Below are 25542 nucleotides of genomic sequence, written 5' to 3'. Positions count from 1 at the left end.
CAGACATTACATCCCCCCCGCAAGTACAGGGAGAAGCATTCTTACCTCGACTTGCCCGACGCCACCTGCCTTCGGAGACCGCGCTTCCACAAAGAGGTTATCATTGAGGTATGCCAGCTCATAAAGGGAGATCTGCAGCCTACCAGCACCATCAGTACTGCACTGTCCATCGAGGCCAAAGTCACTGCGGCACTGTCGTTCTAGGCATCGGGTTATTTTCAGACCTCAGCTGGCGACATTTGCGGTCTGTCTTAGCATGCCACACATTGCTGCATTTGACAGGTCACTGAAGCCCTGTACGCACGCAGGAGGGACTTGATCAGCTTCCCTTTGACAAGGGAGGCACAGAGTGAGAGGGCTCTAGGATTCTCCAGAATTGCAAACTTCCCCAAGGTGCAGAGAGCAATAGACTGTACGCACATCACGATGCGGGCACCTTTTCAGGATGCAGAGGTTTACAGGAACCACAAGGGATTCCATTGCCTGAATGTCCAACTCATTGCCGACCACCAGCAAATTATAATGGCAGTGAATGCTACATTTCCGGGCAGCATCCATGATGTTTACATCCTGTGTGAGAGCACTGTATCTGACTTGTTTACCAGTCAGCCACAAGGTCAATACTGGATGCTTGGTGACAAAGGATATGGCCTCGCCACCTGGCTGATGACCCCGCTGTGTGACACCGACACGAAGCCATAGAGCCACTCACAGTAATGTGGAGAAAACCATTGGAGTGCTTAAGCAGCGCTTTAGATGCCTGGAGCACTCGGGAGCAGGTAGCTCAATTCGGGTGGTGTGCTCCATGCTGCACAACTTGGCTTTCAGGAGAGGACAAGAATTGCCTGATGAGTCTGACAGTCCACCTCACCAGAGAGAGGAAGAGGTGGTTAAGGAGGCGGATGCTGACATTGGCCCACACAATCAGGCTGACACTGAAGCCACACTCCTGTCCCCCTGTAGATCGCATGAAAGGGCCCATGGTGGCATGATAGCTGCAAGAGCCTTACATCAGGAGCTCATCAATGAGCGCTTTGCCTGAAAGAACGTCGGTGTTGTTTACAAGGCTGATACACTGCTGTGTGTGCAGGTGATACATCAATGGTGGGCATCATCTTGGTGACAGTTAAAGTTTAAGTTGATTGAAGTGAAGTGAAATTATACCCATTGATGTTAAGGAGTCACCAGCGTGTAACGGTGCAGCTATCTGAGCCAATGCACAACAAGATTGTGTTAAATAAAAAACATTTAAACCGAACAGTTGTCTGAAATCATCAGTATTTCTGTAAAAAACAAAACAACTCTTTCCCCCATGCTTCTCCTCCCCACCTCTACCCCTTCCCCTTCCCCTCCTAACTTCAAGCCGCCTGGCCAAGGAGCTCCTCAGGCGATGCTTCATTTGGGGGGTGGGGTGGGGGGGGGGATGATGGCCGAACCGCTGCTTGGACAGATATGGCAGAGGACGGTCCCGAGGTGGGAACATGCTCCGAGCCAGGAGCAAATGTTGCTCCTGGCTCTCATGTGTCATTGGAAATGGGGGTGCGGCACCTTGGGGTGCAGTGCTGTGCACCGGGACCACTGGGAGCCCTCTGCCACCAGTGTTCCTGGCTACCAGCTCCAGGGCCTCCACCATCCTTCCATGTTATAACCTTATTTGTTGGACAAAAACTCGGTGGCAACTATGTTCTTGGTGCTTAGTAGGCTTTTTGCTGCTGGTGAATCTCCGTCGTTCCTCCCACAACAGCCAAACAAGCACACATTACAGCCACACGCTTTCAGTCCCTCTCAGCTCCCTCTCTCTCTGTCTCCTCTTCTGCACATGTCATGGTGACCCTTGACCTCCAGAATGGTGGGAATTAGAGCGTTGCCATGCCATTGCTAAGGACGGTGACACTTTATGGCAGAAGGTCAGCGAGATTTAACGCTACCGTCTATTTCATATCGCTCGCGGTAATGCCCAATTTCAAAAATGGAGACTAGGTACTAGGAGAGGAAGAGGGCGAAGCCCTTTAGTGCTGAGGCAAATGAAGCCCTAGTCAATGAGGTCCATTCCCAGTGAAAACCCCCACCCCGAGTTTATAGAAAAATTTGTGCAGAGATTGCTGCGGTGGTGTCCTCCGCATCCCAAGAGGCAAGGGGGTTGGACCAGTGCCGGAAACGTTGGAATAGCTTGGTAGCTGCAGCAAAGGTAAGTTGCATTTTATATTGTACTGATGCAAATTTTAATTATAATAATGAATCTCCTGAATTGAATTTAATTTGCTTATTCATAAATGTTTTACATTAACTCCATGTTAAGATCCAGACAGGGCTCTGAACCTGGACTCTGTAAATAACCCCATGCTGCAGCTGCCCTGGGAGTGTGGAGGCTGTTGCAGTAAAGAGAGATGTATATGTGTCCGGCTGTAGCATGTAACGTTTTAAACTGTTGTGACTCCATGATACTACCTAATCAATTAGCTTATGCTATACTCTTTTCTTGTTTGCAGAAGAAGATATCAATCAATCGGGCTGAGCAGAGGCGTACCGGGGGTGGGGAGGGGGGGCTCTGCTCAACTGCAACCACTGACGGACCTCGAGGAGCGTGCAACCGTGCTCGTGGGCCACGAAACCCATTCGGCCACCACCCGTTGTCTGGCGGAGCCCAGCTATGCGTCTCATGAGTAATGTAATTTCCTGTAATTATCATGCAATAGGCAACATATGCAATATATGAATGATGTCATGTCATGTCATGTTTGCAGCCTTTGTGCATAAGAAGCAGGGGATGCAGCCGCTACAGCTTTATGGGTTAGTGAAATGTACTGATATGTAATGTCTCTGTTAGTGTGCACCGTTATGTTCTAATAAGCTCTGTAATAGGGTCATATGTGTTTTTAAAGTCATCCTGAGACGCTGTTCGAGGTGCAACCAGCACCTGTTGAAGAGGAGGAGGAGGACGAGCTCGATAACACTATCTCCACCACTGAGCTCGAGGAGGAGGAGGAGGAGGAGGAGCACCAGCAGCAGCAGACAGTTGTGGAGGGGAGAGATGAACCTGCGGTCATCTCACTGGAGATAGAAGAGGCACCGGGACCAAGCGGTGTGCAGCCGGCAGCGCCAAGGTACATTGTATTGCACACGCCGACCCCACGGAGGCTAGGTCAGCGAGGTCAGCAATCACCTCCCTCGGACGGTCAGTTGGAGGGCTTGATCTCCCTGTGCTCGGAGACGGTCGCGATAGGTCGTGAGCTTCTCCAGGGATTCACTCAGTTCGTGTCTGACTTTTCCCAGGTGTCTGCCAAGCAACTGGAGTTAGCACGGCAGACACTAGAAGAGATGCGTGAGCAGAGCGCCACAACAATGCCCTTTGGCATGCGCTGCTGGCTGAACACGGCGCTGCACCCCAAGGTGTCGTGTTGGGTCTGAGTACCCCGAGCACTCAAGCGAGTACGGAGGATACACTTCCTCTTGACTCGGAAGATGAACAGCCAGCTTCGTCTTCCATTCCGACAAATTTGCTAGAATTCTTTGAAGATGCAATGAACAGGGTGGATAAAGGAAAACCAGTGGATATAGTTTATTTGGACTTCCGGAAGGCATTTGACAAGGTGTCACCTAAAAGATTACTGCACAAGATAAAAGATCATGGGGTTAGGGGTAATATATTAGCATGGATAGAGGATTGGCTAATGAACAGAGAACAGAGAGTAGGGATAAATGATTCATTCTCGGGTTGGCAGTTAGTAACCAATGGGGTGCCGCAGGGATCAGTGCTGGGACCCCAACTATTTACAATCTATATTAACAACTTGGGAAGAAAGGACTGAGTGTAACGTAGCCAAATTTGCCGACGATGCAAAGATGGGAGGAAAAGCAATGTTTGAGGAGGACACACAAAATCTGCAAAAGGACATAGACAGGCTAAGTGAGTGGACAAAATTTGGCAGATGGAGTATAATGTTGGAAAGTGTGAGGTTATGCACTTTGGCAGAAAAAAATCAAAGAGCAAGTTATTATTTAAATGGAGAAAGATTGCAAAGTGCTGCAGTACAGCGGGACCTGGGGGTACTTGTGAATGAAACATAAAAGATTAGTATGCAGGTACAGCAAGTGATCAGGAAGGCCAATGGAACCTTGGCCTTTATTGCAAAGGGGATAGAGTATAAAAGCAGGGAGGTCTTGTTACAACTGTACAGTGTATTGGTGAGGCCACACCTGGAATACTGTGTGCAGTTTTGGTTTCCATATTTACGAAGGGATGTGCCTGCTTTGGAGGCAGTTCAGAGAAGGTTCACTAGGTTGATTCCGGGGTTGAGGGGTTTGACGTAAGAGGAAAGGTTGAGTAGGTTGGGTGTCTGCTCATTGGAATTCAGAAGAATGAGAGGTAATCTTATCGAAACGTGTAAGTTTATGATGGGGCTTGACAAAGTGGATGCAGAGAGGATGTTTCCACTGATGGGAGAGACTAGAACTAGAGGGCATAATCTTAGAATAAGGGGCCGCCCATTTAAAACTAAGATGAGGAGAAATTTCTACTCTCAGAGGATTGTGGATCTGTGGAATTCGCTGCCTCAGAGAGCTGTGGAAGCTGGGACATTGAATAAATTTAAGACAGAAATAGACAGTTTCTTAAACGATAAGGGAATATCGGGTTATGGAGAGCGGGCGGGGAAGTGGACTTGAGTCCATGATCGGATCAGCCATGACCGTATTAAATGGCGGAGCAGGCTTGAGGGGCTGTATGGCCTACTCCTGCTCCTATTTCTTATGTTCTTATGTAACACCTCCACCATGGCAGGAAATCTTGCCGTCGCCCGCAGCACGCCAGCGCCGTCTCGGTCTGTGGGGACCGAAACGGGCGGGTGGTGCTAAAACATGGGGGGGGGTGGGTAAAGGACTTGGAGGGAAACATGTCCACAGATAGGGAGGGGGGTTGTTTTTGCAATGTTCATGTTAAAATTTTTATATTCATGTTGATGTAAAATTATTTAGAGTTAATTTGTTGTTACTAATGTGCGTTCATAGTTGTGGGCAGGGGATGCGGGGGTGGGGGTGAGTAGGTTTACAGGGGGGGTTTGTGGAGAGGGTGTTGATAAAAAAAAATTTGTTGTTGAAATAACATTTTTTACTGAATTTAACAATTGTTATGCATTCGCTTATAGTTAAGTTAAGCATTTTTAAAATGTAACATTTTAACAATTGTTCTGCAGTTGTTGTGCATTCTCTTATAATAACATAAGTTTACTTAAATTAATGCAAATGTTGTACAACAAAGGCCAGGCCAGTGAAGGCAAGGCAAAAACGTAACTCAACGCAAATGCAACTTTTATTTAACCGTAACTGTAAATATAAATGTGACCATCCCCAATGTAAGTTCATACAAAGCGTTTATAAATGAGCTGCAGACACAACAGCTTAGCAGCCGCGTAACTCCCACGGGGTACTGGTCTTCTGGGGGCGGGGGGCGGTGGGACCATGGTTAGATCGCCAGGCTGATTGTCCTCCCCGAGGTCCTCACCAACCTCCTCTTCTGCCTCCTCCTCCTCTTGCTCCTCGCTGGCTGGTCTTCCGTCTCCCCTCCTTCTGGAGGTGGACCTGCAGCTCCATCTGGCATTAGTTGTCCTCTCCTTATAGCTAGGTTATGCAGCATGCAATACACCACAATAAACTCATCGGACCTGGTCAGGGTCCCACCTGTAGGCTTCCACCAGTGTGATCCAGGCATTTGAAGTGCTGCTTTAGGACTCCAATTGTCTTTTCGGCGATGTTGCGTGTCGCTATGTGGCTTTCGTTGTAACGTTTCTCTGCTTTAGTGACGGGTTCATCAGCCAGCTGGCAAGGCCATATCCCTTAGCCACAAGCATCCAGCCGTGACCTTCTGACTGATTGACAAACAGGTCAGGGATAGCACTCTCACATAGGATGTGCACATCATGGATGCTGCCAGGAAATGTAGCATTTAATCTCATGATTATTTGGTTGTGGTCGACAACAAGCTGCACATTCAAGGAATGGAATCCCTTTCTGTTATGAAACACCTCCGCATTCTGTAAAGGGGCTTTCAGAGCAATGTGCGTGCAGTCTATTGCTCCCTGCACCTTTAGGGAAGTTTGCTATTCTCGAGTAACCCAAAGCCCTCCCGGTCTGTGCCTCCCTGGTCATAGGGAAGCTTATAAAATCCATCCTGCGATCGTAAAGGGCTTCAGTCACCTGCCGAATGCAGCAGTGTGTGGCGTGCTGAGAGATACGGCATATGTTGCCAGCTGAAGCCTGAAAGGATCCCGATGTGTAGAAAGATAGTGCCACAGTAACCTTCACCTCAATGGCAGTACAATTCGGATGGTGCTGGAAGGCTGCAGATCCCCCTTGATGAGCTGGCAAATCTCATCGATGACCTCCTTCCGGAAGCGCAGCCTCCTAAGACATGCGTTTTCAGACAAGTTGAGGTAAGATTGTGTTTCTTTGTACCTTCGTTGGCTGTACACTCGCCTCCTCTGTCTCCTCTGTCTCTGTCTACACATTACTCTGCCATCTCTTCGATTGATCCTTTCAGAAACCAGCGTGTGAGCAGTTACAAGTAATGGCACAGAAAGCAAAGGCTCCATCACTATCAATAATTATTTTCACTTGCTATAAAAGCACTTTTCAGTAAAAAATGCCTAATCTACTAAGCTACTATTAGTACAATTAAATACGTATAAATCTGAGTGGATCGATCTAAAAAAAAGACCCTTAAATAACTCACAAGTATCTTAGCTCAAGATTTTTAGTTGCCTCCTCCCTTCCTCCGAAATTCAAAATGGCATCCGTAGTGCCCAGTTTGGTCAGGAAAAGCAATTATTATCCAGCAATGTTCTCGGCAAGTGATCAGCCCGGCGATGTGACGATAATGTGCCGGAAGTTCAAATCGGCAAAGTGAGCCAAAACTTGGGGGCTTAATTTTCTGGCGAAGTTGAGGCCTGAATTTCCATTTTTTGCTCAAAATGGGCGATGGACGTGCATTTTGGGCAATATATGGGCGATATATGGGTAATGTGAGGTGGAAAGTCTAGCCCATAGTGCTTTGATAATGGGCGAGAAGTCAATGATCTGAAAACCCATTTTTACTGCCCATGCCGAAAATAACATCCATTTTTGGGCGATATGCACAAAAGTTTAAAATTTAGCCCTCTATGTTAATAATGAATTTTGCTAGGAAAAATAAAAAGATGGCGTTTGGTTGTTTGGAAAGGTTTATTGTAAATTTACGTGACGTGACGTAATAATGTCAGATAATGTTTTGCTCCGCCTTCTTACAAACCTAGATAGAAGATAACCCTTTCTGCTGACAGGTGTTTTCTTAATTCAGCAAGGAACCACTTTTGAATTGCTGAATTAAATTTTAAAGATATTGGACATTATTAAATTAAAGTCTCTTAATTTTAAGGTAATATTTTCCCCATAGGGCAGAAGGAATTTTATGATTTGACAAATTAACCACTTGGGCTTTTAAGCAGAGTCACAATGGATTCCCTGTTTCTTTTGTTTTAAGCAGGTGACCATCATAAAGAAGGGGTGGAATTGGCAATGGGGGCAGGACATCCTGGATCAGAAACAACATGGAAGCATGTAAAGGAGATGGGATGGTGGTCCCATTTGATGGAAGATGTAGGGGATCACTGCAAAACCTGTTTGGTGTGTGCAGCTAACAATCCTGACCCACACAAAAGAAAGGCTCCCCTGGGACATACCCGTTGACCAGAGGGACCATGGCATGTGTGCTGGTGGATTTTGTCAGACCCCAGCCCGCCTCTAAGAAGGGCAATGACAAACAAACTTAGGAAGTGATTTGGGACAAGTTTCTGAATGACCTTTGGGAAACTTTAAAAGTACTGAATCTGAAAGGGCTGCCCACAACATTGAGAGGACAACACCAATGCAGCCGACTACACCTGGCCTCCACTAAAGCTCAAGAGTGGGAGATGGGAAGCCAGGTAATGGTACGAAACAATGCAAGGGTGGGTGTGTTTGAATCCCTCTATAAGGGACTGTAAGATATCATTGATAAAGCAAGTCCCATGGTATATGCAACCAGTTACCGAAGAGAACTAAGTGGTTTCATATTAACCAGATGAAGCTTTTTCAGCCCACTAGCAGGTCACCAAGACGACAATAAATGATTATGAGCATGGAGAGCTGGATTCATCCTCTACAGTGGGATGAATAGGAAGGGGTGCCCAGTGGGATACCCCCACATAATCAGGTACACAATGATCCAAATGGAAGTGGACTGGACACAGGAGCTGTAAGAACCTTTCCGGTCCAGATCCCGAACCACCTCCTGTCCACAGAAAAGCCCCAGAGACCCCCTCTAACCCCACGATGCAGTAAAAGAAAGAGAAGGAGGCCACTTAGAAATCGTGGACGGTAGAAGTAGGGATGGCACAGGGTATAGGACCAAGATACATTTCCAGTGGTATGGTAACCGTACCACTGTAACTGTCCATTATATCAAGGGATGCAAGGAAGGGAGCGGGATTGTACAAGCAGTAAAATTAAAAACCCGTCCAAAGGTTCCTCCTCCTGTGAATAAAACAGTTTTATGTGAAAAGCCAATTGGTTGTCCTAAACACATCCCAGGACCAACAAACGGGCTAGTGGTAATCCCAACTCGGATGATATTTTACCATGATGCGCATCACGAAGTAGTGACTGTAATACTGAAACGGACCAAAGTGGGACTATTTGGGTGGTGTAAGCCTGAAAAAGTGCCATTATATGGGAGAATGATATGGGAAATAATCAAGGGACTTTTGCAGAGGGCCAGTACAACTTTAACGGAATCAGAATTAGAACAGTTAAATTACAACGAACCCAAGAAAAGTAATAAGCTTAATCATACCCTCGACAAGAATGATAACGAATCTATTAAAGAGAATCATAAAAGGTGATGAGGCCTGATTAATAATGCTGCAACTGTTTTTAATCCCATGCTAAAACAATAAACCAGATTATAGAACAGAACAAGAAGGCCATTGATGAAGCTGCTCAAAATGAAGTATGTGTAATGTATGGATCTTGGTTAGTGGAACAAGCCCGAGAAAATCTGCAGCATATTGCTGAGGGAAAGCTTCCCTTGTGGATAAGTGATCGAGACCTGAGAGCAATGCCCACTTACCAACTCACGAAGCCTCTGTGCCAAGTCAGAAGGTTGGTACATATGTACCTGGTTGTTACATATGCAATAAAGGGTCAAACTGAGTACTGTTTAACTAAGCAAGGTGCAACCTTGCTTCTGCTTTATTTAGGTCCAAAGTGCCTGACTCACAAAATAGCTAGCCTTTTATACCAGAGCAGCACCATATGCATGCTGCTCAGTGGCCTCCAACAATGACACCATCTGGTGGCTACAAACAGCATGTACATACATGACAATACCCTCCTCTGAGATCTTATCACAGTCTTTCACAGGTTGAGATGGTCCAGTGCTTTATGCTTCCAGGTTGACCATCTCAGTTCGATTCCAGCCTTGGGTGAATGTGCGGAGTCCTTTGTGGCTGGTGGCTGGATGACTGACTTGTTGGGGGTGGCAGTGGCCATGTCAGGAATTGCAAGTCAATTTTTATTGAACAAGTCCGTGATGGAAATTCCGGGTTCACTGATGATCCTTGAGTCCACTGAAGGTTGCTCGTAGGTTGGTTGGTCATCGACGGTTTCTTCGTCCGACTGCTCTGGCTCGTCTGTGTGCCTCAGCTTTGTTTGATCCATGTGTTTCCTGCAAGTTTGCCCATTCTTGAGCTGAATAACAAATACTCTGTTGCCCTCTTTGGCCATGACTGTACCAGCGATCCATTTGGGACCCTGACCATAATTCAACACATATACAGGACCATTAACAGAAATCTCACATGACACAGTTGCGCGATCGTGATACCCTTGTTGAATCTGTCTTCTGTATTCAACATGATTACTTAAACCCGGGTGTATAAGAGATAATTTGGTCTTAAGACCTATTTGCATCATGAGTTCAGCAGGCGAGACCCCTGTGAGTGTGAGGGGTCTTGTCCTGTAACTCAGCAGTATGCAAGACAAGCTGGTCTGAAGTGACCCTTGGGTTACTCTCCTCTTGCTTTGCTTGATAATTTGTACTGCACGTTCTGCTTGCCTGTTGGACGCAGGCTTGAACGGTGCTGACTTTACATGTTTTATGCTGTTAAGTTTCACAAACTCCTCAAACTCCTGACTGGTGAAGCATGACCCATTGTCGCTCACCACTATGTCAGGCAGACCATGTGTCGCGAACATGACATTGAGATTCTCTATGATTGCCGTGGATGTACTGGATGACATGATTATGCATTTCCACTTCGAATAAGCATCCACCACTACTAAAAATATCTTGCCCAGGAAGGGACTTGCAAAATCTACATGGATCCTGGACCAAGGTTTGGATGGCCATGACCACAGACTCAGCGGCGATTCCATTGTTGCTTTGCTGAGCTGCAAGCAGGTGTTACACTGATGCATGCATGCTTCCAGCTCAGAATCAATTCCTGGTCACCATACGTGGGACCTGGCGGTGGCCTTCATCATCACTATACCAGGATGTGTGCTGTGTATCTCACTCACAAACTTCTCTTTCCCTTTCTTAGGCATTACAACTCGATTGCCCCACAATAAGCAATCTGCTTGAATAGACAGTTCGTCCTTGCAACGAATGTACGGTTTGGCCTCCTCGCACATTTGCTTAGGTATGGCAGACCAATCCCCTTTGAGGATGCAACCCTTTACCACTGATAATATCAGTTCCTGGCTGGTCCAGGTCTTAACTTGTTGAGCTGTGACAGGGGTGCCTTCACTCTCAAGAGCATCCATGATTAACGTTAAATCTGCCGGTTCTGGCATTTCCACCTCCAGTGTGGGCAACAGCAACCGGCTCAAAGCATCGGCACAATTCTCTGGGCCAGGTCTTTGGCGAATGATATAATCATAGGCAGATAATGTCAGCGCCCATCTTTGGATGCGGGATGAAGCGTTGGTATTGATACCTTTGCTCTCGGAAAACAACGAAATAAGCGGCTTGTGATCGGTCTCTAATTCAAACCGCAGACCGAACAGGTATTGATGCATCTTTTTAACACTGTACACACACGCTAAAGCTTCTTTTTCTACCATACTGTAGGCTCTTTCTGCTTTAGATAAACTTTTGGATGCATACGCGACAGGTTGAAGTTTCCCCGACTCATTGATTTGTTGTAACACGCAACCAATTCCATATGACGATGCATCACAGGTCAAAACTAAACATTTACATTGGTCATAATGTACCAACAGCTTGTTTGAGCAAAGCAGATTGGTGGCTTTCTCGAAAGCTTATCTTGCAATGCACCCCACACCCATTTGTCGTCTTTTCTCAATAGCATATGCAGTGGTTCAAGTAAGGTGCTCAATTTAGGTAGGAAGTTACCAAAGTAGTTGAGTAGACTCTGGATGGCTTTGGTTTTCACGTCAGTAGGTCTGATGCCATCAGCGGTGACTTTCCTCCTGAGAAATTCGACCTCCGGTGCCATGAAGACGCACTTTGAGCGTTTAAGTCTGAGTCCCACCCTGTCCAAACGCAGTCGAACCTCTTACAGGTTGTTCAGATGTTCCTTGGACCGGTGAGCAGGATGTCATCTTGCAACACAACGGTTTTGGGAATGGACTTCAGTAGACTTTCCAAATTCCTCTGGAATATTACTGCAGCCGAGCGAATTCCAAATGGACACCTGTGGTAAATAAACAGTCCTTTGTGCGTGTTAATGCATGTAAGTCTCTTCGACGTCTCGACCAACTCCTGTATCCTGACGTCAAGTCCAGTTTTGTGAACGACTTCCCTCCGACTAGCATCGCAAACAAGTCATCAGTCTTCGGTAACGAGTACTGATCTTGTTTCGAAACCCTATGATCGTAGCATTGTAGTCTAGACAGATTCTGACTGTGCCATCACTTTTCAGCACAGGAACAGTGGGGCTGGCGCATTCATTAAATTCAACCGGTGATATGATCCCTTCACGCTGGAGTCAGTTCAGCTCAAATTCGCCCTTCTCCCTCATCATATACGGCATGATGGATGGGTCTTACATCTGAGTCCACGTGGATCTGCACCTTGGCTCCCGTGAAGTTGCCGATACCCGGTTCGAACAGCGAGGGGAACTTGCTCAATACTTGGGCACATGTATCTTCCTCCAATGACAATGCCTTTATATTGTTCCAGTCGCATCTGATTTTCTCCAACCAGCTCCTGCCGAGCAGCGTTGGGCTATTGCCTGGAACAATCCATAGCGGTAACTCGTGAACTGCACCGTTATACGACACATTAATTTGTGCACTGCCAATCACCTTTATCAGTTCTTTGGTGTATGTGTACAGCTTGGCGTTAACAGGGCTCAGCCTGGGCCTCACAGTCTTAGTATCCCACAGCTTATTAAATGCCCTCTCGTTCATGATTGATTGACTCGCCCCTGTGTCCAGTTCCATCGATACCGGTATCCTGTTAAACTTCATTTTAATCAAAATTGGTTTACTCTTGGGTATGAAAGAGTACAGTCCATACACTTCCTCCTCTGGCATCTCGGATTGCGTATCAGGATCCATGCTCGTCTGACTCTCATCCTCCACGTGGTGTGTCGCAGCTCGCTTGCTCATCTGAGGACACTTGCGCTGGAGGTGCCCCACTCTCAGACAGCCTTTGCAACTATATTGCTTAAATTGGCACTGCTGGTGCCGATGATTTCCCCCACAACGCCAACAAGGAGAAGCTGGATACATTCCTGCTGGAGGATTTTGGGCAGCCACATGTTTCGCGAACGCAGCTGGATAGGCCCTGCCATGTGCCGCTCTGCCGAACGCCGAATCAATCGCATTTATAGTACTTGCTGAGGTTCGGTTCTTCACCAATATTTGCTTTAAACTCCTGTCCATGTTTCTATTAGGGGAATCAAGGGGTATGGTGAGAAAGCAGGAATGGGGTACTGAAGTTGCATGTTCAGCCATGAACTCATTGAATGGCGGTGCAGGCTAGAAGGGCCAAATGGCCTACTCCTGCACCTATTTTCTATGTTTCTATGTTTCTATGTCATACATGATTGAGCGATCTGGATGGTGCTTTTTAAATCCAACTCCTCCACCGCCAGAAGTTTGCGCAGGATCATCTCATGGTTGATACCGATAACAAAGAAGTTCCGCAGCATGTCTGCCAACACCGTCCCGAACTTGCACGGTCCCGCTAGACGTCTCAGGTCGGCAACGAATCCCGCTGCGCTCTGGCCCTCTGATCGAATGTGTATATAAAACCTGTATCTCAGGATGATGATGCTGTCGTCTGGCTTGAGATGCTCCCGTACCAATGTGCATAACTCCTCGTACATTTTCTCTGTTGGATCACTAGGCATGAGTAGATTCTTGATCAGACCGTAGATCTTTGAACTGCACACAGTGAGGAACACGGCCCGGCGCCGATCTGCATCATCGACCCCCTTCATTTTGTTGGCCACGAAGTACTGGTTCAAACGGCTCACAAAGTCTGCCCAATCTTCTTCCTCCACAAATCATTCTAAAAATCTAATCGTGCTCATTTTGCAAATAAAGGTTCTTGTATTCTCGTCGCCAAATGTCATGTATGCAATAAAAGTTCAAACTGAGTCCTGTTTAATTAAGCAAGGTAGAACCTTGCTTCTGCTTTATTTAGGCCCAAAGTGCCTGACTCACAAATTGGCTGGCCTTTTATACCAGTACAGCACCATGTGCGTGCTGCTCAGTGGCCTCCAACAATGACACCATCTGGTGGCTACAAACAGCATGTACATACACGACATCGGTGAAGCACGAGTGTCATCTTCAGGAACAGAATGATATCACCCTGTTAGGGATAGTATTGTCCTATCCAATCAAGGCCAAGAAAAAAAAAACAAATCCTCTGTTCTGAGTGAAAAACATAGGAGTATTTCAGGGAGAACATTTGGTAGGATGCAATGAAGCCTAGAAGTATGTGACCTCGGTGGATGGGACAACACGGGTAGCCCCAGACCTAACTGGGTGTGCTCAAGCTCGGGACACATTCATTTGCCCCTACAACATAGTGGAACATGCAACCCCTGCGTGCAGGTTTAATTAGGATAAGTCTTACAAAGCTACACATATTACTTCACTGCAAATCTCTCTTTAATACTTCAAAATATATCTACTGTTTCTGACCATTGTGCCTACCCACAATGGCAAATGAGGAATTTAAATTCAGCTATTTAAATAACTCTGGAATAAAAAGCTAGTTTCACTAATGGTGACCATAAAACTACCGGATTGTCGTAAAAAACCATCTGGATCACAAATGTCCTTTAGGAGATCTGTCTTTAGCTTGTCTGGCCTATATTTGACCTATAGGGTGTTCGTTTTCCACTCTACTTTGAATCATAGACCTTGGAAATTACAGGAAGGACTCCACATAATGCAAAGTTTAGGCTTAAATCCAACTGTTAGTTTATTACACAAAAAACAACTAAAAATTACAGAACAAGACCACTTAGAGATTGATCGAAGACATACAATCAGCCATCCAGCCATTTGCTGCTGTTATCGATTGTAGGCTCGTGGAGCTCAGGAGATGGAGGGTCCCAGCTGCTTGCTTCTCCGCTTGTCTCTCCTCCTGCCTGTGTTTCCTTCTCACCATCTCTCTCTTGTTCTTCTTTCTGTTGTGCCCCTTCATGGTCATTGTTAGTTTGACCTGTTGCTCTGAGGTGTTTTACTTCTGTGAGCGCCTTCAAATATATCCATTCGATTATACAAGTCTCCTGCTGGGCTGCTTTCAGTTAATGCGTCTGGTTGAGTCTCGATGACTGTGATGATGGGTTTGGATCTGTTTGGATGGCCACAATTCACACCTCATTAACTGTTGCATCCACCACTCATCTGTGCATGGAATTGGCAGGGCCAAAGATAACTCTTTATCTTTTATGCCTCGCTATCCAAAAATGCACGCCTTGTGGGATCCTTTGTGGTCCTGGATTTTTGCAGACTTGTAGTCTCCATAGGGAACTGTTTTTTCCCCTCCGGCCAATTAATCCATGTGCTTCTTTGCTTGATTTTATCAAAACCCTTTGTCTCGATGTTAATCGGGTCTCGTCCCTGACCACAGAAATTGCATTATTTATGTATGAGTCACCACCAGGCTGGTGCTCTTTCCCCCGCCCAACAGTCCCACAGGTTTTGGTTTTAAACCATATCAGTCAGTGGCCTCTTGCTGTGCCCTGATCATGAAACGTATAAATCCTTACACTTACTCCTTTATTGTCTCTTGTTATAAACTCAGAGACATTGCTCTAGGTGGCTTCGTCTTCTTTTTCCTGAGCCTTTTTGGTTGTATTGCAGTCTTCAATCAAATCTCCACATTACATACTTTTTATAACAAAACAACATTTGGCCTTAATCCATCTGACTTCAGTTTATATTTTTACAAACACTTTGATCTTGGTTCATTTTAATAACCCTTCAAGATTCCCTTCCCTCATATTTTCCTTTAATTTACAGGACAAGAAGAATAGATACAACACTATTATTAACTGCACAATTACTAACAAGTGTGATATGATTTGAACCCAGCGGGGGATCTCAATATTTAGTCACATGTCCCACTGTGGAGGGGCAATCATTTCCTCGATTTCCTCCCTTTCTGGTTCTTTTTGTGTAACGTGTAATAATGTTTGTGGGACAGCTCGATGTTCTTTAATAGTTCAATCAAATGTTCGGGTAATGGCGGGATATCGTATCCAAAACGCGATATGTATCCCTGGAGGTTTGGTAAAGTATTGTTAACTATAATACTGATACGTTTGTGGTCTGAGGTAGGAATTATCCTTTCTTGTGTTACTTGTGTCTCTACCTGGGGTTTGAGCAAAAGGTAGAATCTTTCACTGGGCACCAAGTGCTGTGGTTTACTCTATACTGACCTTTGCTGATAGTGACACAGTATGTCCCATTCCCCTTGTACACAAACTGGGGCGGGACATGGTCGTGAGCCATCACTTCCATGATACAGCCTATAGGCTGCCCCTCCCCGTACTTGAACCCACATAACAGCTGGTTGAAAAGATTCAGATGATAGGGGCACAATACCACAAGTGTACCTCCTCTCTGACATCCTTCCAGACTAGTACCGGTTATTGAGTCTCCCAATTTCACCACATACTGAGGGATTTTATAATGTTTCACATGTACCCCATTCCGAATTACCCCAATGTTTTTCATCTGGTATACCGGTACAGGTCATTGCGACTGATCCATCGCCGGTATTCCAAGCACTATCCCCATTATAGACTGTTTACTCTGACCACAGTTGACCGGGACTGGGTACGCTTTGGAGGCTGACCGTAGCTGGCACGAATTCAGGAGGTTATTGTAGACACTCAAAGCTTTTAGGTGCTTGTTACTGACCCATGATGGTACTTGGGCCTTGTTTTAAATCCTCTAATTTACTGCGTCCTTCATTTAACAACCAAGCCCTGTTCATGACACACGCAACATTTTGAGCAGCTTGATCTGACGCGTTTCTACATTCCTTGATTAAAGCATTGATGGTCTCAGCATGTGACTCCACCTCAGCTACCCTCTCCTTCAAATGGATTATCATTACCTAGTATTCCTGTAATTCGTGATCCTCTATGTCACTACCTTCCCCCAGTATTTTCTTTAACTGGTTCCTTAGGTATTTACTTGGACTTGCAACTTTGCGTTGTCTACACTATTGACCAGTGATGTCCCTGTATTAAACGCCGCAGTCACATCATTCATCAGTCCCATTGTCGTCTCCCCCAGCCTGTCTGGCTATTGTTTATCAGTTTGTACGCTTCCCCTTGACTTCTGTCCCCGTAATTCTTCTGATAGAATTGCTTAAACATTTCTCTTAACAATTGCTCGTATAACTTTTCCGTTTCTGGCAGACATCATCGGGGTAATTGTAACTCTGTTAAATTCAGAATAACCAACACTACTTTGTAATACACAGTATGATACAACATTTTCCCTGTTGGGATTAACACCAGCTTAGGCCCAGGTGTTAGAACAGGAAATAGAATTTCTTGGTTTGGAATCTCCAGCATTTTAGGGAAAGGTTTTAATCTGCTTGCGATCAGCTTGGTTGCATTGACTGCTTTTGGAGGGTTCAAGGTCACACAAGAATCAAACCCTTGCATCGATTTCATACCTAACCTGAAATCCTGCCATTGTTGTTTGAAAACAATCGCCACACCTCCCCTGCACTTGTGGCTTGATCCAACCACACGGATATAAATCTCTTGTTCCTCCTTCCACCATTTCTCCCAACACAATTTTGCCCCTTCTTTTGTTCCTGTGGTCTTGTGGTCTGCCTGTTTGAACTATTATCCAATTTCTCCCATTCTGTGGATACATTCATTTTCCTTCTGTCTGTTTTCCGTAACCACCACCACACTCGCAGAGGGGTACTTCCTTTACATTCCAGGCAAACTCGTCTACCCTCTTTCACCCATACTTTTCTGGTCGTAATGTTTACCTTGGGCAGGACACTGATACCTCCACAAGTTTATCCTCGGTTTGTCTGGTATACTTGGTCAAATTTGACGCTAACCACCCTGGCCAACTTCCAGTGTGTGCATAGGTGTTTGTGCTCTTGTTGCTCCGTATTGCTCCCCCTTGAGTTATGGTGGGGCCAGTTCCACACTCGTGTGTCATCATCATAGGCAGTCCCTCGAACCGAGGATGACTTGCTTCCACGTCAAAAAGTTCACAGATGTTTCAATGATGGACCTAAAATTCCAGGTCCGAACTAAATCTTGAAGGGTGGAAGATGCCTGTGCTTGGATTTTTTTAATGTGTGGTGACCGTTGCACACCAGCCACCATACGGGCTTGACAGAGCTAGGTCTTGGTTCAGTAGCAAGGATTAACCAAGATGACTGGAGACCTGCTCTTCTGCATGGACCTAGTGCACGCACATATCGCAGTGTGGGCTGGCCCATGCTGCCCCTGGGCCCTCGCCTCTTCTGGGCCCCGAATTAGCGCCTCTCCTGGGCCCCGATCACGTCCCTCTACCGTCTCTTGCCGCTCCTTCACCCCGACCTTGGCGCTCCTGCAGTACCTGCCCACGCTCCAATCACCGAACTGGACCTTGATGACGTCACTCTTCACTGCCGTTGTTCTCCTGCTCCAGCACATGCCTTTCCCTGGAGTTGTATGCCGCCACGCTGTTCCTTCCGCTCCCCGGTCTGCTCCGATGGTGCTCGCAGGCCGGGGGCCATGCAGACTTACCCGTGTGTAAGGAATGTCTCAGTGTCTCCCTGATCTTCCCATTCTGCTATAAAGCTAAAATGAAAGTAATAACCCTGCTCTGTGTGGGGTCTCCCCCTCACAGGTCCTCCTTATACACATATGTACATTTACATGATTTAGATCACTGCTTTCCTCTTCCTTTATCCTGATGCTTGGGCTTTCGGAGACTCAGGGGTGGAGATGGAGGAGACGTCCAGGGCACCCTAGGTCGCGGCACCTGACCACTCCATCTTACTGCTCCGTCCCTTACCTCTCCATCATCATTATCCCACAGCATGGGTGGAAGGCTTACATCAATCAAACTCATCACAGTTCCTTGGGTCTTGGCCTGCTTTTTATTTTTCTCTCCGGGGTTGTACAGCTGACATTGGTATATGTGAAACCACTTTATTCGTTTTGGCAGTTGGATCGCAAAGATCATAGGCTTGCCTTGTCTACTATGTTATATGGTCCTTTGTTCATTGGTTCAAATGCTCCTACTCTGACATAATTCCTGATCATTATCTGATCCCCTACCCTCTATTCCTGTGTACCCCGGGGTTCCAGCAGCAGTTTATTCTGCTGGTGCTGCCTACCCATATTGTTTGCTGCTACCCAATGCAGCCCCTTCAGAATATCATACAGATCTCTGACAAACCTGTCCCGTGTGACCTCTTTAAACTATGTTTCGATCACGACTGGTGCTAGGATATGGGTCGTAGTCCTCATTGGGCTCCTTGTCATCAGTGTGTGCGGGGAATGTCCCGTACTTTTAGAAAGACTGACTCGGTGATCTCATCCCATTTCTTCGGGGTATCTCCTATCTCCTTCCTAAGCCTCTCTTTTACAATCCGGTTTGTCCTCTCTACTGGACCTGACGACTGGGGGTTGTACGCCACATGCCATTTCCCCTGTATTCCTAACAGCTTTAGGGAGTACCACTCCAGTGAAATGACTCCCTTGATCTGATTCCACTATCAGAGGCAGTCCCCATCGAGAAAATATCTCTCACACCAGAATCTTTGCTGTGACTACTGCGGTGTCCGCCCTACAAGGAAAAGCTTCGACCCATTTCATGAAAAAATTAGTAACACCAGGCAATATTTATTGCCTCTGCCTGAGGTGGGCAGTGGCCTAATGAAATCTATCTGTATAGACTGCTATGGCCCCTCTACCCTCCTCGTGTGTCCCAACGGAGCCTTTCTCCGGTAGGGGTCTGGATTGCTTGCGGCACATACTAGACAATTCTGACAATAATCTTTTACATCATTTCTTAGCCCGGGCCACCATCCCATGGCCTCCAGTTTATTCCATGTCATTTCTGGCCCTGGATGTCCAGCCCCTGGACCCCCATGAGCTAGCTGCAAGAATTCTTCATGCACTGCCCAGGCACGATCCTTTAAATAGCATTCCCTGTCTTACAGCTACGTCTGCAGCTCTTAAATGTCACACTACAGACTTCCCATCTACCTTGCCTCTAATCGCTGCTCCAAGGTCTGCATTTCGTAGCTGAGCCTGTTATAAATCAGGCGGCAATGGTACTTCTTTGGGCGCCTCTCTGCCTGTTACAGCATGATCTGGGGCCCAAGGTGTTCCTTCTCCTGCCCCTGTTTTGGCCAGTGTGTCAGCTTTCTCATTCCCTTCCCACTTGTCTTAGAGTGTGCTTTGACCTTTTGAATGTAGTAATCCTTCTGGTCCCTATCTGTGATGTCCAGAATGACTTTTAACAAAGGAGCTGTCACCAACAGCTTCCTGTCTGAGGATTTAAACCCTCGCCTAGCCCATATTGCTAAATACTCTGTTCAGGAGTTACAAGTGAACATGGAGTTTGAACATATTGTATAGGGAGTTGGGAATTCACTAGGGTGTGTGACCACATACGCTATGGCTGCCAGTTCAGCCTGTTGTGCACTTAAAGTGTTGGGGAGCTTTATGCCCCTTTCTATGCCTGCCTCTGGATTGTAAATCCCGCAGCCTGTTTTTCTCTCTCCGTTTGTCATTGAACTAAACCCACCTACATAAATGTCTCTGCCCACCGGATGTTCCCCCGCTCAGAATCCCAAATCTACATCCCACACTCCTTCCACTGAGCACACGTGAGCTGCCCCCGGATAAACCAGGTTTGGGGCTAGCCCTGGTTCTCCTAGCCTTTCTACCTTCAGATCTAACTGAGTAAGCAACAATGTCCAGCGGGCAGTCCTGTTACTGCTCACTGTCCCATCTTTCATCCTACCGTCCAGTAACATTTATGTTGGGGTGTCAGTAGAGTCATTGTAGCTAACCCCGTGAATGACCAAAAATGCTTTACTGCCCAAAAAGTTGCTAACTGATGTCGCTCGCAATTTGAAAAGCTCTTTTCTAATTCTGCGAGAACTCGGGAGGCGTAGGCCACCAGTCTCAGCTTTCCGTGTCACTCCTGGAGTAACACTGCACTCAAATTGTCCCCAGTAGCTGCTACCTCCAGACTAAAGTCCTGGTCCCCATTTACTGCTCCCAATGCTGGTGCCGTCTGTAACACCTCCTTTAAACAAATGAAAGTTTTCTGATAACTCTCACTCCATTCCCACTCAACTCCTTTCTTAAGAAGCCTCAACAAAGGAGCTGCCATGGCTGCATATCCTTCGATAAATTCCCTGCAGTAATCCGTTATTCCCAGGAAAGACTTTACCCCAGACACGTCCTTAGGAACCGATAGCTCCTGGGCTGCCTTTCTCTTAGCTCCATCTATAGTTCTCTCTCCTGGTCAATCCTAGAAACTGCACCTCCTCTTGGCTGATGAGCTTTCTTCGGATTCACTGTAAAACCTGCTTATTTTAACAAATTCAACAATTCACTCAATAATGGCCGTGGTCCTCTGCACTTTCGGAGAATAACAACAGATCGCCCGCATGTTGGACCAACTGATTCGGCTGACTAAAACCTCGGCCATGCCCTGATGAATGATTGAGGTACTGTTGTGAAACCCTTGTGGAAGACATGTCCACGTGTACTGCTGACCCTTAAAGGTAAAGGAAAATTTATACTAGTCCTCCCGTCTCAGGGGCATGGACCAAAACCCGTTTGAAATGTCCAGCATGGTAAAAGTTGTTGCGGCCGACGGGATACTCACTATCAAGACTGCTACCATTGCTACCGTGGATGCACAGGCTAGAATATTTTTATTCAGGACTCGGTAATCTACCATCGCCCTCCATGAGTTATTGGGTTTCTTTACTGGCCATCGGGATGAATTTACATGAGTGGCTATGGTTCTTAACACACCTTGCTCCACCAGGGAATTTATAGCAGTTTCCAAATCCTTTTCTGCTTCCCGGGGAAAATTATACTGTTTCTGGGGCCTTGTCATCGGGTTCCCAGCTATCTTCACCTCTACCCCAGTTACTCTCCCGCAATCATGCTGGTGCGCTGCAAATGCATCGATATTCTCCCGTACATGCTCTTGATACCTGGCCGGAATGTTATCGACTAATCTTTCTAAGTCATAACTCCCTTTCGACTTCATCATGCAGGTGCTGCCTTTATCTGTACTGTCCCTGGAATCACTACAATCTCACCTATCGTATCTGCATCAACTGCCCCCCCATAGACAATTGTTATCCACTATGGTGTGGTGTGCCAAAATGTAGTAATCCGCGAAAACTCCCGAACTGGGCTGTTCCCACTTCATTAAAATGCATTCCCACTTTGTTGTGTTAGGACCTAATTCTATGGTTAAGGGTTTTGACACTGCCCCAGTCTGTTCATTGCCCATAAAGCCTGCCGGTGTAAATGGGACTCCGCTCGACCACGGGGAAGTGGTCGGATTCGATGAGTGGACAACCGTGCTAGAGGTTCTTGTATCTACCAGATACCTTCCTCCAACGGCTTCTACCTTTACATCTACACATGGCCTGCCCCACTCATTGTAGTAAAGCAGACACAGGTATTCTGGCTGGGCACAACATCAAAGTTGGGGTGCCGATGCATTGGGTCCCTTTTCACCCACTGCCGTGTCCAGCTTTCCTCCACCCTTGCCCATAACCTGCTATAATGCGGCCACTAAAACCTGTACTGGGTCATCGGCTACCTTCCTTTGGCCCTTTCTCTACCTCAGCACTTTCATAACCTGGCTTCCCTCCTCTCGGGAGCCTACAATCCTTGCTCCAGTATCCCAATTTCCCACAATTAAAACACTCTCTGGATCGACCTGCATTACCTCCCTCTTGTCTCCATTCTCTCTTTGCCCTAACATCTCCTTTTACTTCGTGCACTTTCCCTTTTAGTTTCTCCTCTTCCCCCTGTCTGGACTTAAATGCTAGAGTCAATCTTCTCAATACCCCTGCCTCAGTATTTTGGAGATCATCTGGGTAAAATCATGCTTCAACCTTCGCTCTGAGCCATGGCAAACTGTTAGCCATTATGGTTCTCAGCCAATGATTTCTGGGTTCCCCTATTAAGCCTGCCCGTACCAGATTTCCTCCAGTGGCTCTTAAATAAATAGGCCACAATCTATCTGCAAACGTATCGAATGATTCGTTTACTTACTGCCTCGTCTGTTCTACCTGCCAGAATGGACTATCTTGACTATACCCTAACACTGCCAAGATCTCCTCCTTTAAGCCCTGTGGGGTTCCTCCCCCTAACTTGGTGGCTGGTGACAAACTTTGATATAACTTCCCTTCCAGTGTTAACTTCACCATCTCCTCCTCACTGCAGTTATTGATACCCCCTATCTGCTCTATGTTGGAAAAATGAACGGAGGCATCCCCTCCTTGCTTTAATTTTGCCATACCCATCAGCATCTCCTGCAGCTGAAGTGGTGTGTATGGGATCACATAGTCACTCTGTAATGGTGCCGGACCACGTTTTGGTGGGGGTGGGCCGAACTTTTGCTGTCTTAAGGGATACATCGATTTCGGGATCCCGGTGCCTCAGGAGCTGGCTGATGCTCGCTATACTGGGGCCCATCGTCTGACTCCTTCCCCTCTGGGTCCCAAACTTCCCCGGGTGCCATAAGACAAACCATCCCTTTGGCCCCGTCTAACTCTGCCGATAACTGGCCGATCTTTTCTTTACAATGTCCATGATCTACAGTCTCATAACCCTGTTTCTGCGCTACCTGATATGCTATCTTTATCTTTCTGAGCTGTTCTTCGGTTTCTTTGGCTCTCTCTATGTGCCTTTCACTTTGCTCGATGTACGTTTGCTGCTGCATTTTGCACTCGGTCACCTGACATTGCAAATATGCGAGGTGATTACACACCATTTCGTCTTTAACACTTTGGTCCTGCCTTTCTCTATTCAAACTGCTTATCTCACCTTTTAATTCCTTATTCTCATCCTTCAGCTGTTCTACCTTTTCCCTTAACAGTTGCATTTGCTTCTGCAGGCACAAGAGCCAAATCGCTTTCTCTTTTGACCCTTTGTGGTTACTACTAACTGTCCATTCTGCCGCTTTTACCTGCGGATCCCCAGAGTGTAGCATTTCTCGTGTTCATGGCGCCGAAATGTCCAGTTTGTTGCATATATATGCAGCTTAGCCTCCATGGACTTCCTACGACTGCTCTTAGCCATGGGCTCTACCGCGTTTTGCTGCGGTGAGTCCATTTCCAGTGCCTCTGGCTGAGAAATTATCCCTGATTACCTTGGTCTCCCCTGAGACCACCTCACAGTGACCTGTGGTTACTGCTACTCAGGCTTCTCTCTGTGGCTACCCTAGTTGACCCAAAATTACTGCAGCCTATCCGAGACTGTTTCTATCCTTCGGTTGCCCTGGCCATCCATGAGATTACTTCTGGTCTCCCTGAGAACCCTTCGCAGACTACCCCTTTCTTGGTGGCTACCCTAGTCAACCCAGGATTACTCCAGCCTACCCAAGACTGTTTCCCTACCTTGGTTGCCCTAGCCGCCCCTGAGATTACTTCTTCGTCCGACTACTTTAGCCGACCTGAGACTTAACCAAGCCTCCCCAGGGTTTTTTTGCCCTTGATTTGTGTCCGTAATCCTATTCCAAACTCCGAGATCCTGCCGCAGTTGCCATTTTATGTAGGGTGTTCGTTTTCCACTCTACTTTGATTCATAGACCTCGGGAATTACAGGAAGGACTCCACGTAATGCAAAGTTTAGGCTTAAACCCAACAGTCCCACAGGGTTTTGTTTTAAATCATATCAGTCCATTGCCTTTTGCTGTGCCATGATCATGAAACGTGTAACCCTTACAGACTCCAGACCATTAACTGCCTCTGAAATGGTCTAGCATGTCTTAAACCAGCAAACTCTACCACCTAGGAGAACAAGGGTAGCAAGCACATGCGGATACCACCATCTCCAAGTTCCACTCCAAGTCACACACCATACTGACTTGGAAATATATCGCTGTTCCTTCATCGTCACTGGGTCAAAATCCTGGAATTCCTTTCCTAACAGAACTGTGAGAGAACCTTCACCAAACAGACTGCAGCGGTTCAAGCTGGTACACCACCACCTTTTCAAAGGCAATTAGGGATGGGTAATAAATGCTGGCCTTGCCAGCGACACCAATATCACATGAATGAATAAAAAACCATCTCAATGCTTCCTCAGTGACATGAATTATTAGGTGAGTCGCTTTTTGCTTTCTAGTAGGAATGGATGAACAGCTAAATATTTTTTTATTATTCTACTAATAGTAAAACCAAAAGCTTTCACATCATATTGTAATGAATTCCAATTCTGAAATTGCCTTTGTCTGTGTGCAACCGACGCCCCAGAGAGACCTGCCTCTGGCTGAATCTTCCGTGCTCCTGCAAGGGCGACCTTGCATTGCTGTCTTTATCACTTAAGTGAAGGCAGCACAGGAGTCCAGACGAAGGTTATACATGTATCATTGTCCTGAAAGACAGCATCATTATGCATGTGTCGTATTGTGCATGCCTGCTTGCTGTACTGGGCATTGGCTCTGCTTGGCCACTGATCAGTGGGAAACCAAACTGAAAGGCATTAATCAAATTTTTAAAGCTCTAAAAGTTTGCTGTCGCCATTCTGGCACCCAGGGCATCAATGAAATCAGTTATAGCTGCCATGCCAGAAGTTACCAGAAGAATTGTTTGTCGTGATACGTATGGTACTTGCATATAATTAACTAAACACTTGATAGCCCCCGATGGGAGCAAACACATTGGACTGGATTTTACCAACCTCAGCAAATCCATGGCGTGTGACGTCAGTGGCAGGTCCCGGCCTTGCTGCCACCTCCAACCCGCTGTGCAAAATGATTTCCCCCTGATTGGGCTTGTTAAGCCCATCC

Source organism: Pristiophorus japonicus, chromosome 10 (assembly GCF_044704955.1).
Source record: "Pristiophorus japonicus isolate sPriJap1 chromosome 10, sPriJap1.hap1, whole genome shotgun sequence".
NCBI classification, from domain to species: Eukaryota; Metazoa; Chordata; class Chondrichthyes; family Pristiophoridae; genus Pristiophorus; species Pristiophorus japonicus.
The sequence above is the reverse complement of the archived record's forward strand: the minus strand, read 5'-3'. Positions refer to the sequence as shown.